At 30.6% G+C, this 12,167-nt stretch overlaps 1 pseudogene; it reads left to right on the top strand.

The window, feature by feature from the left end:
• Positions 1–9,702: 9,702 nt before the first annotated feature.
• On the top strand, positions 9,703–11,843 carry LOC126553941 (uncharacterized; annotated as a pseudogene).
• The last annotated feature ends 324 nt before the right edge of the window (positions 11,844–12,167 follow it).

Below are 12,167 nucleotides of genomic sequence, written 5' to 3'. Positions count from 1 at the left end.
AATGATTTGAACAGTTCATTGTTCAATAATACTTGAATACTCATTTTCGGACATTATACATATTACATACCTATACAATTTTATATTAATTTATGTAATTTTTGTTTTTGATAACATAATAATCATATATTTAAAATATCATCAAAACAATGCATTATTAACATTGTAATAATAATGTAGTAAACCGACGTTTTTAGTATAAAAACGTAGTTCTAAAGTCCAGTGGCCTAGAACTATATCACGCCACCGAGTCGGACCACTGATGCCATTTCCTGATTGGATTAAACACATCACGCCACTTCATAGACGTAGATCATCCTATTCTCCATCACGGCATGTTCCATATAAATATGAGTCCTCATCATAGATTTAATTAGAGTTAGTTAAGAGTCAGTGTTGTCACTTGCTCTCCGGTAGTTAAGTACTTGTGCTTAAGCTAACGAAAGCCTTTTCATTTATTGTTTTAACAAGTTAATAAACGTATCAATTATCTTATTAATCTATTGTTTAACTTATATACCTCATCTCTCCAACCTACGACGGAACGTGCATTCGTCGTAAAAGAAGCGTGCAGCAACCATCACTGGTTACTACATAAAATTTGGTGTCAGGTGTGGGGTCATACTTCATCAAACGAAAATTTTTTGAGTCAAATCAAAAATAAGTACTTTGAGACCCACCGACGATACCACATTCACGACAGGAAGGAGAACAGAGAGCATTCAAGCAAGCGGTCTAGTCCAGGGAGGACAGAAATCAAATTCCAGAAGGACGGAAGTCAACTTTTCAAACGATTCACGGTTAAAGATGCAAGCTCTGTAAGTCATTTGAATAATATATTGTATGTCTGATAGAGATACCACAAATTGGCAAGTAGTATCACATAACCCGGAAACATTTAAAATAAAAATGGTTAACCCAGAAAAATTAAATTTACAAGGGGCAACCGCATTGGTTCCTGCTTTTTCGGGAGGAACAGAGTCCGATTTAATTTCTTTCGTGGCTAAATGCGAGTTCATTTTTAACAATATTTCCGATGCTATTAAACCTAATATATTAGAAGCGATACTGGCACAATTAACGGGTAAAGCATTATCGGCCGTGAGGTATAAAAAAAAATTACTACCTGGGATGAATTAAAAAAAATATTTAAAACCGTTTTTGGATCGGCACATTCAGTGTCTTACTTACAAGTACAATTAAGTCAAATGCGTCAGAACGCAAATAAATCAGTTAAAGATTTTTCTATTAGAATTGAAAAAACAGCCCATGAATTAATGAACGCGTTAGCGGTAGGTGGGGACGCACCAGAATCAGAAATAATAGCGCAAACAGTGCGAGCTCACGCACTAAGCGTATTCATAGCGGGTATCCCACAAACTATCGGGTTATTATTAAAAGCGCGTAACATACAGGGTTTCGAAGAAGCCGTTTTAATTGCAACGGAAGAGGAAACAACAGAATTTTATAATAGCATAAACGCCAAACGGGTATAACAAAACATCGAATTATAAAAATAATAAATTTGATAAAAAAAACACTAGAGATAAAAGCGCGATTAAATGCCATCGTTGTGAGAAATTTGGTCATTATGCTAATGAATGTAGAACAAGCGAGCATAAACTAGCTACTTTCAGGAATCCGAATAATGGACAAAGTCCAAAGACCGAATTTAAACGCGAATATTCTAGTAAATTCTGTAAATATTGTAGAAAAGCGAATCACGATATAAGTGAGTGTCGTAAATTAAAACGTAACGGACAAGATGAAACCGTAGAAAGAAATAGTCAGGAAAATCACGATAGGTCTATCAGTGAAATACAATCGGGAAGTAACGTTCGTATTATAACACCAATAACACAAGAGCATATTAAGTGTTTTTCGAATAAATTTGTCAAAAACGAAATTAAATTTTTAATTGATAGCGGTTCGGAAATGAACATTATAAAAATTTCAAGTTTAAAAGGGTACATAATCGTGAATGAAAAAGATAAAAAAAAGATTAAGGGCATTAATGCAAGTCCAGTAGAAACAGTAGGATCTGTGGTAATTCCAATTTACATTAACAAACAACTTTTTACAGTTAAATTCGATATTGTATACGATGATTTTCCAATACCTGAAGCAGGTATAATAGGTATAACATTTTTGAAATTAAACAAAGTCGTCTTAGATTGGGATAAGGAAATATTAATAATACCAGAAAAAAAAGAAATAGATAGTAATGCATTAATTATTCCACCGCGAAGTAACTGCGTTTTACAAATTAGAGCGGACGAACAAATTAAACACGAATTTATTACGATAGAAAAATACGAGATTAACGAGGACGTAATTATAGCTAATAGTATCAGTCCGGTAAAAAGCGATAAAATTATAAGTAATATAGTAAATATATAGGAGCAACCATTTATTATCGATCAATTAACCACGAGTAATCTAAAGTGGGAACCTTTTAATGATTGTGTTTTTATTGCTAGCGAAGAAAAATACGTGGATAGTAAAATTAGAAAAAATAAGGAAACTATTAAAACGGAACACCTTAACAACGAGGAACGTGATAGTATAATAGACCTTTGTAGCCGTTTTTCTGATTTATTTTTCTTTGAAGGTGATCAATTAGGTGCTACTGATATAGTTACATATAAAATTAACACTCCTAGGTGCGTTAAACCGATAAATATACGTCCATACAGGCTACCACATGCATATCAGTGTAGTGATCGCTGTGCAGGACATTGTGACTACGTACAAATTAATTATTTAAACGACGTAGCACGTTCCGAGGTTGAGCTTGAGTTGTTGTGAGAAAGGTAGATGTTGTAAATTAAAACACTTGTTGTTTTAATTGAAATAAAGTAAATGTTTTATTAAGTTAAACAAAATGAAACATTAAATAATGACATACAACAAAAGTAAAATAGCTTACTGCTATGTAAAATTACAAGTACTGGGAATGACCGTAAACTCGCGGCGATGTGGCTGTGACAAAGTCCACGACGAGCAATAGTCTTACACTGGAGTTAACTACCTTCTGAATAATACTAAGTCCTCTACTCGTATTTATATGAGTTCTCAATGACGTACAGGGGACTAGTATTATTAATCATTTTAATTAAGTCTATTTTAGAGTGATATGATGATTTACATAATATGGAATCTATCATGTTGTTTCCGCATTGTGGTTTGGTTGAAAACTTGCTATTTGCGGAAAACACGTATCTCCGGTGATCTTTGCCCTACGTAAGTATCACCAGGTGTTTCCGCTGAGTTAACGTTAATCAATCGACGGAAAGAACATGTTTTTCTGATCTCTGGCCTATTGCTTACAAGGCAGGTGTATTACTTAAATTAATACACATTTTCTACATAATTTATTAATATAACCTAATATAATATAATATAATATAGTACAACACAATGCAGGTGCATTGGGTTTAATACATTCCTCCCCTCTAAAATGAAAGTCCCTCGACTTTCCAAAAAAAACAATGTATAAAGTCATATATATATAAAAAAAAAAATCTACGTTTTTAATTTTGGGTATAATGAAAAAGTTGTCTCAATCAATTCCTCTGGAATCGTTGCTAAAGATCTCTCACTAGGTGCTGTGGCTTCCAGCAGGTCATTGGTATTGACTTGTGTCCACTTTTCTTCGAGCTGGAGTGGTTCCTCACATGGTTTTCGCCCTGTTTTGTTTGTTACCAATTTCAACAACAATGATAATGCACAACTGATTATTAGAATAACAATAATTGTTGTTACTCCAATAACGACAACCACATACATTTTCGATTCCATTTGTTGGTATAATAACTTATGTTGTAGTTGTTCCGCAGCTTGCTCTTGCGTGATTGTAATATCATTCAAATCGCTCATTTGGTTTGTCTTGATATGATGAAATTTCATTGTTTTGACAAACTGGTCATTTCCACTGTCGCTGCTGGGCTCCTTGAGTACTGATGTTGGAATGAAATCCGTATATTGTGTTCTTCCGGCAATGCGTCCGGGTATAAGGACGTCTCTGTTAGCATATCCGCCACAAGTTTCGTTTAGTGCAATAATGCCTGCTCCTTCTAATATGTGATTTTTCGATTCCTTATCTTCTTTGCAAGTGACAAATACTGAATCATTATTAGTAACATATAACCACTCATTCTTATGTCTCAATTTGTGAAAAACTGTAGTAGCCATTTCCACGTAACGTATCTCACAACTTTCTGGGACCTCCCTAGGTTCCTGCATCAGGAGTATTTCACACACAGGTCTTATACTCCTGGGGTGCAATGGATGTGTTTCGGGACATATCAGAAATTCGTGAGCAGTTTTACAAATTGTAGGGTTAAAGTTATCATATGTCGAGTAGAGTTCCTTAGATTTAGTAACAGCTAAAAAATCATGCTTAGGTCTAATATACATACATTTCTTTTTATTATCAGCAACGCATACCGGTAACGGTATTAATTTATATAAACTTAAATCGTGCTGGTACACTAAAGAAATATTTAAAACAAATACAAGGTTATTTCTATTATAATATACTATAATATCACTTGACACACTAAACAGCACGATTACACTTCTTTTATTGTCCTTTTTTATATAATTTTGTATAAAATTAGTATTTAATGTATTCTTTGAAGTTTTTAAACTTAGCGTAAACTGTTTCAGACACGCATCTCTTATTTCGGGTTTCTTAGTAAATATCCGGTGAATTTCTTTTATAGCTCTCCTCATTTCTTGGTCACTCATAGGTCTGACCTCCTCGTGTGCTCGGGGTAAATACAACGGTCTACCCTCCAACTTTGTCGTTTTGAAATGGTCCAAGCTATTAGATATTGCCCCGGATATTAAGACTTTACAGTAGCGATCTACTGGTGAAAACTCGAAATCCATAATGACAAATTTATGCGTCTCTTCTCTGTTTAGTAAAAAAAAATTATTTCCTATTTAATACTTTTATCATTAATAAAAACAAACTACATTCTTACCTACTATTTCCTATACTATGTAATAACTAAACTATAACGATTAAGAAAAAAAAAATAATTGTTAATTCATTTTACATTAGAGTTCCGTCTCGTGGAATAATTTTACATTATTCTTATGTATGCGGTAACCCTTTCGACCTTTATTAATCGTTATGTTTTTGTTATCATGTATTTCAATTACTTCGTACGGCCCAGTCCAATTCCGGCTTAACGTATTTCTTTTATTGTGTTCTTTTATTAGGACTTTGTCCCCTATATTTACATTAATATTATTAATTGTCTTATCATAATATTTCTTATTGGTTTCTTTCTTCGTAATTAGATTGTTACGCGCGATCTTATGTGCTTCCTGCATCATACGTTTTAAGTCTAACACATAATTGTCATAATTATATTGAGCTTCCGGTTCTCTATAAAATGCAGACGGGATATTGGGTTTATGCACAAAAACTAACTCATACGGTGTATACGCGGTTGATGTGTGTACAGTAGTATTATAACAGAACATCGTGTAAATGAGTAGGCGGTCCCAATTATTATCGCTATCGACAAAACTACGTATTATACTTTTTACGTATTTTCCCCATAATTTAATAATATAACCCAATATAATATAATCTAATATAGTATAACACAATGCAGGTGCATTGGGTTTACTACATCAGGATGAAATAGAGAAACGAATAAAAGAAATGAAGGAAGCTAATATTATACGTGACTCGGTATCACCGTTTAATTTTCCTTTGGTAGTCGTTAAAAAGAAAAAAGATGCAGAAGGGAAACAAAAAATGCGAGTATGTGTAGATTTTCGGAAACTTAACGAGGTCACTGAAAACGAAGCGTATGGGTTACCAAATATTCTAGAAATATTGGAGTCATTAGGCTCATCAAAATACTTTTCGACTTTAGACCTTGCGAGCGGTTATCATCAAATAATGGTAGATAAGGCGGGCACGCATAAAACAGCTTTTTCTACAAAATCAGGTCATTACAAGTTTTTGAGATTACCATTTGGACTTAGTTCAGCGCCTGCAACGTTTACACGGGCCATGAAAGCAATTTTAATGGGTTTAGAGGAGTTATGTACGGCGTATCTAGATGACATCGTCGTCCATGGGTCAAGTTTACGCGACCACCAAAATAAATTAGAACAAGTATTTACACGTCTGAGATAAACTTAAGTTACAGCCAGCGAAATGTGCATTCTTACGTAAAGAGGTGGTATATTTGGGGCATTTGATTAGCGAAAACTGGGTAACACCAGATCCGAATAAATTAAGTTGTATTAAAGATTATCCGAGACCTTTAAGACGTTAAACCCTTCTTAGGTTTACTTAATTATTACCGCCGATTCGTTGACAATTTCGCCAAAATTGCTAAACCTCTAACGAACTTGTTGAAAAAGAACACACCATTCGTATGGACTGGCATGTGTGAAGACGTTTCCAAGAATTAAAAAAAGCATTAATGAACCCACCTCTGTTAGTATACCCTAACTGGGAAAACGGGAATTTTAACCTTAATGACGGATGCAAGTCAATATGCTATTGGGGCCGTCCTTTCACAAGGGGAGGTACCAAAAGATCAACCAGTGGCTTATGCAAGTAGGACGTTAAATAAGGCTGAAACAAATTACAGTGTAATTCAAAAGGAATTGTTAGCTATAGTGTGGGCAGTTAAATATTTTAGGCCGTACCTATACGGAAAAAAATTTAAAATAATAACTGATCATCGACCATTGACATATTTATTTAATATAAAAGATGTTTCATCTCCATTAATGAGATGGCGTTTACAACTCGAAGTGTACGATTACGAAATTGTCTATAGAGCGGGACCACAGCATGCAAACGCTGACTGTTTATCACGTATACACGTAGTTACAAATAATGAGCCAATTAACGATTTCGATGAATTTCAAAAGGCGGAAAATAAACCGATATTTAATTCTAAAATAAAAGAAATAGAAGGCAGTATTAAACACGCAAAACCCGATGAAAACGTAATTTTACCTATAACAAGCGATAAAATAATAACCAGGGCTTGAAATCGGTTTTGAATACCGGTTAAAACCGTTAAAAAACCGATATCGAAATCAAAATCGAAATCGAAACCTCTAAAATAAAATATCGGTATTCAAAATTGAAAACAAAATCGAAAAAAATTAATACCGGTTATTAATATTGAAATCGAAACCTCAAAAATACAATTCCGGTATTCAAAATTGAAAACAAAATCGAAAAAAATTAATACCGGTTATTAATATCGAAATCGAATGTAAAAATCTTTATATATTAAAATAAAAAAAAAATAGAATCAAATATTTTAAAACCGTAAAATATATTTATAACAATTCGCCGTACTCGCCGAATTAGGCTAAAAATGGACTGAATAATAATATATTATTAGTTATTCGTTTTCATGATAGAGGCACGCCGATAATGATACATGAAAACTATAAATATAACGTAATAAACTAATAAATGAAAAATTATAAGTAATAACGCAAATGGACAATATTATTTAAACATGGTTATACCTACATGATATAATAATAATATTAACTAATAAAACTAGTAAAATCACTACACTATCATATATATATATATATATATATATAAATAGTCAAAATAATATTATAGAGTATAATAATTAATAATTATGCAGCTGCTATGTTGGTATTCATTTCTTATAATAGGTAGTTTAAAAATAGTATGGAAATAAGCGTAAGCTAACGATCAGACAAGTTATCTTAACAATGCACAAATAATAAAGTTATAAGCAAACATATCTATAATCTAAAATCCAAAAATAAATTCAACAAATTTAATAATAATATTATATAAAATCATTATTACCACCGCATTGCTGCGTGCAGTACTAAATCGTTATACCGCGGACCTATTGTTGTTAGTCACTGTTTATTAATATTATTGTTGTTTTGTGCAGTGCACCAGTGCGTGAGTTTTTTTCAATACTCATATACAGTTATACGTTTTATAAACTTTAACTTTAAATTTTAAATTTTAATAAAATGGGCAGAAAGACAACCAATCCCGTTAGTAGGTTGTTTTTTGATTACAACCACCAAAAAGATGAATCGACATGTACAGTTCAAGGGTGTCGTAAACCACTCATGAAAGGACGTCATAGTCATAATTTGGAAACTCACATTCGGATTTTCCATTCCCACGAAGCAAAAATATTGGACCAAGCCAAGGAAGATACCAAAAATGATAAAATTCAAAATATAAAGCGTCCATCAGATGATTCAACTGTTCAACTTTCATCAAAGGTAATAAATATTAAATAATAATAACAAAATATTTTACATAGGTAGGTACCTAATTGTATGCTTAGTAAGGTATATCTGATTGTGTTAATTAAGTTGAACTAAGTGTTGTTTATCTTCTTTAATTAGATCTAATTTTTAAAATGCATTAATTTTAAAGAAACGAGGTCCATTAGATGGCATGATTACAGTCCTTAAAAAAAGTCATTATGTACAATTGGATAAAGTTACATTGCTGCAAGCATGTACAGAAATGGTAACTGTGAATGGCCGTCCTTTAACCATATTCAATGATTCGGGTTTTAAAAAAATATTGAATCCTCTGACACAAGCTATTGGTGAAGGTATACCACCAAATGATTTATTAAAATATGTACCTATATTAATTATTTAATTTATTTTGATTGAAATCTAAGGTTTTACTATTAACTCCCAGAATATAAAAAAGCATATTTTTTGTGCTTCAAAAACTATTATTAATGATATAACAGAAAATATCAAAAATAGTTAGGTGAGCTTGAAAATTGACTGTGTGAAACGTCATAACCGGTCCATAATGGGAGTTAATATTCAGTTCATAAAAAACATGAATGTTTGTTTGGCCACCCTAGCAATGAGGGAAATTAACGAACAGCACACTGCTCAAAACTTAAAAAAAATGGTATACTTAATTTATAATAACATAGCATTTTATCATATGTACTAATTTTATTGTATTTCCTATATTAGCTGTTTGATGTATTGGCTATTTACAACATGAGAAAAGAACAGATTTTTACAATTACATGCGATAATGCATCAAACATGATTAAGTTAAGTAAAATTATAAATACAAATGATGAATGTGAAGCTGAAGCACCACATATAGAAGAAGATTTGATTAATTTTGTGGATTCAGAAGACAATGAGAGTGATGATGAATATGCCATTGAAGACGGAACATTGCTATCAACAAATGATATAGTAAATCAACTTTTCAATGAAGAAGTTGATGATCATGGTTGGTTTTTTAAACATATTAGTACTTTTTATTTGTTTTTTTCTCTTCGTAATTCAAATAATAATGTATTGTAATTTGGTTTATACCTGCCTAGATAATTTACAAGAAATGGTTGTTGCTGCTATGGAACCTAAATCTATAACATCCTGTATTAGGTGCTCTGTACACTCATTACAACTGTGTGTACTTGGTGGTTTAAAATCAGCAGCCATATCTAATTGCATTCCCAAAGCTAGAGAGGTCATTTTAAAATATCTATCTCTTATCCTCCGTTTTAATAGTTATTTAATATACATAAACATTTTATTTTATAGATTGTAAAGAAACTAAGAACTCCTAAGTATGCATGTTGGCTGAAAAGGAAAAATTTAAAATTTGCAATTATTGATATTGAGACCAGATGGAACTCAATGTATAACATGCTCTATAGGTTATTGGAACTTAAAGAATTCTGTTTATCACATGAGGAGACTAATCCAGACCTACATCTAAAAAACTGTGAATGGGAGTCTATACAAAGTGTTGTGAGTTAATTATTTAATTATATTAATTTCTAAAATATTAATTACCTATCTTCTTTTAGTCATAAATATACTTATTCAGGGTGCAAATTTAATCTGTTTATAATTTATATAACATATATTATAAAATATCTATTATATTAGATATTACTTATTTATTATATTTAATCTTAATTTCGATAACTTAAATTTATATAATACACTAAGTAAAAGTTTTAGCTTTGATATGTCAAGATTGAGGTTTAATTGATACTTTTTGATATTTTAATTATTTCATAACTACTGTCCTATGATAGATCCCATTCATTATTATTTATTTATTTTTTTTTTTTTTTTGGTTTTTATATGTTTTTTATAATTACTTGCACTTGTTAATTTTTAAAAATGTTATTCAGGTAAATGCTTTACATCCAGTGAAAACTGCAACACTTGCATTGCAAAAACAAAACATAACAATTGGTGATTTTTATGGTATCTGGCTAAAATCCACTCATGGAACGCAAATGGATCCATATTAGCCAAAAAAATAAAATCTTTGATGGATAAAAGAATTCAAGAAAATTATTTAACAAACAGCACATTTTTAGCAGGTACCTAATACATCAAATTAATAATTAATAACTAAACATACTTAATAACAATAGAATCACATGTTATTTTAGCGATTTTTATTGATCCTCGATACCAGTGTTTATTAACTCCTGAACAACAACAAATAGCTATAACTCGTCTTGTCGAAACATGGGAGACATTGCTTCTCTTAAAGAATAGAGACTCTCCTATTGAAGAATTTCCAGAAACTACCGGTAAAAAATGAATGCATATTAATTATTTACTTAATAAAAATGTTAAAATTGTTTAATTGTTAAATGTTTTAATTATTTAAGAATTCTAACGGACTAATACATTAAATTACTTCCTGAATAAGTTATTAACAGTGATGGGAAAGTTCTTTATAAAAATGAACTCGTTCAAGTTCAAGTTCAAGACATTAAATATAAACTAGTTCAAGTTCAAGTTCATAGTTGCACTAAATATATGAAATATATGTTATATATTATATAAGCTAAAAACTAATTCATATTATTACCAAGAATAAAAAAATTCTAAATAAAATGTGTTAAAAAATAAAAATTGCCAAATGTGTAAATATGTTCCATGAAAATAAATTGTTAATGAGCAAACCCAAAACTTTTAAGATCATAATAAATAAGAACTTAGTTCACGTTCAAATTCTTTTTTTGAAAATTGAACTCGTTATTTCCCATCACTGGTTATTAATAAATTTGTTTTAAATATATCACTGTAGGTGATATGAATATTATTCTCATATAAACTAAATATAAAATAATGGAAATTCTGAATAAATCATGTTGTTATTTTATTTTATTGGAAATTTAAATAGGAATAAATAAATATTTACTTAAAAAAAAATATGCTGATTTCTAGAATAATCTGTCCATTTTTATATAATACAGTTATTTGTTAAGTAAAGTAGTTGAGTTAATCCTGTATTGAACTTTATTTTCAGCTAATGTTGAATCAACCATTGAGAGTAGGTACTATTGATAGTAGCCAAAACTCTACAGATCCATTTGAAGATTTTTTATCATCACAATCTTCTTTTAAATCAAATTCATCTACCTTGTCTTTAACAATAACTTCTGAAAGTATATTAAACATATTGAATGGTTTTAAAAATGTTGAGCGCATTTCTTATACTGCCGATGTTTTGCAATATTGGAAAACACGACAATTAACAGATCCACAGCTTTATCAGTTAGCAAGACGTGTAGTCTTAGCAGGTCCAGCGACTCAGGTTTACATGATTATTTATATTTTACTTAATGATAATATTTCTTTTGTGATTATATTTTAACTTCTACAAGTTGTACTATTACATTTTCAGGTTAGTGTAGAGAGGAGCTTTTCTGGACTAAAATTTGTTGTTTCTGATTTGAGAACATCATTAGATCCAAAACTTTTAGAAGCAATCATGCTAGTTAGAAGCAATGAAAAATTCAAATTATGTCATTAAATCGTACCTATTATTATTTATGTTTAAGTATTTTATTTTAATAAACTTATAAAAAAAAACAATTATTTTGTATGGCCCTACACAATTATATCCAATAGTAGTTTATATAAAATTGTGTTCTAGTTGCCAAAATTAATCTGATATTGGGATTGCTAGAAATTGGATACACATTTGTCAAAGGCTAATTTAGACAATATTTAGTAAAAACAGATGTATCTGTTATTTATTAATAAGAATTCAATTTTAAATAATTAACTGTTTAAATTATAAGTATACAATTTAATATGAATAGGTACATACATATCTTTTTGTATTGTTTTAAGTA

The sequence above is a fragment of the Aphis gossypii genome, unplaced genomic scaffold (assembly GCF_020184175.1).
Source record: "Aphis gossypii isolate Hap1 unplaced genomic scaffold, ASM2018417v2 Contig00374, whole genome shotgun sequence".
NCBI lineage: Eukaryota > Metazoa > Arthropoda > Insecta > Hemiptera > Aphididae > Aphis > Aphis gossypii.
The sequence above is the reverse complement of the archived record's forward strand: the minus strand, read 5'-3'. Positions and strand labels throughout refer to the sequence as shown.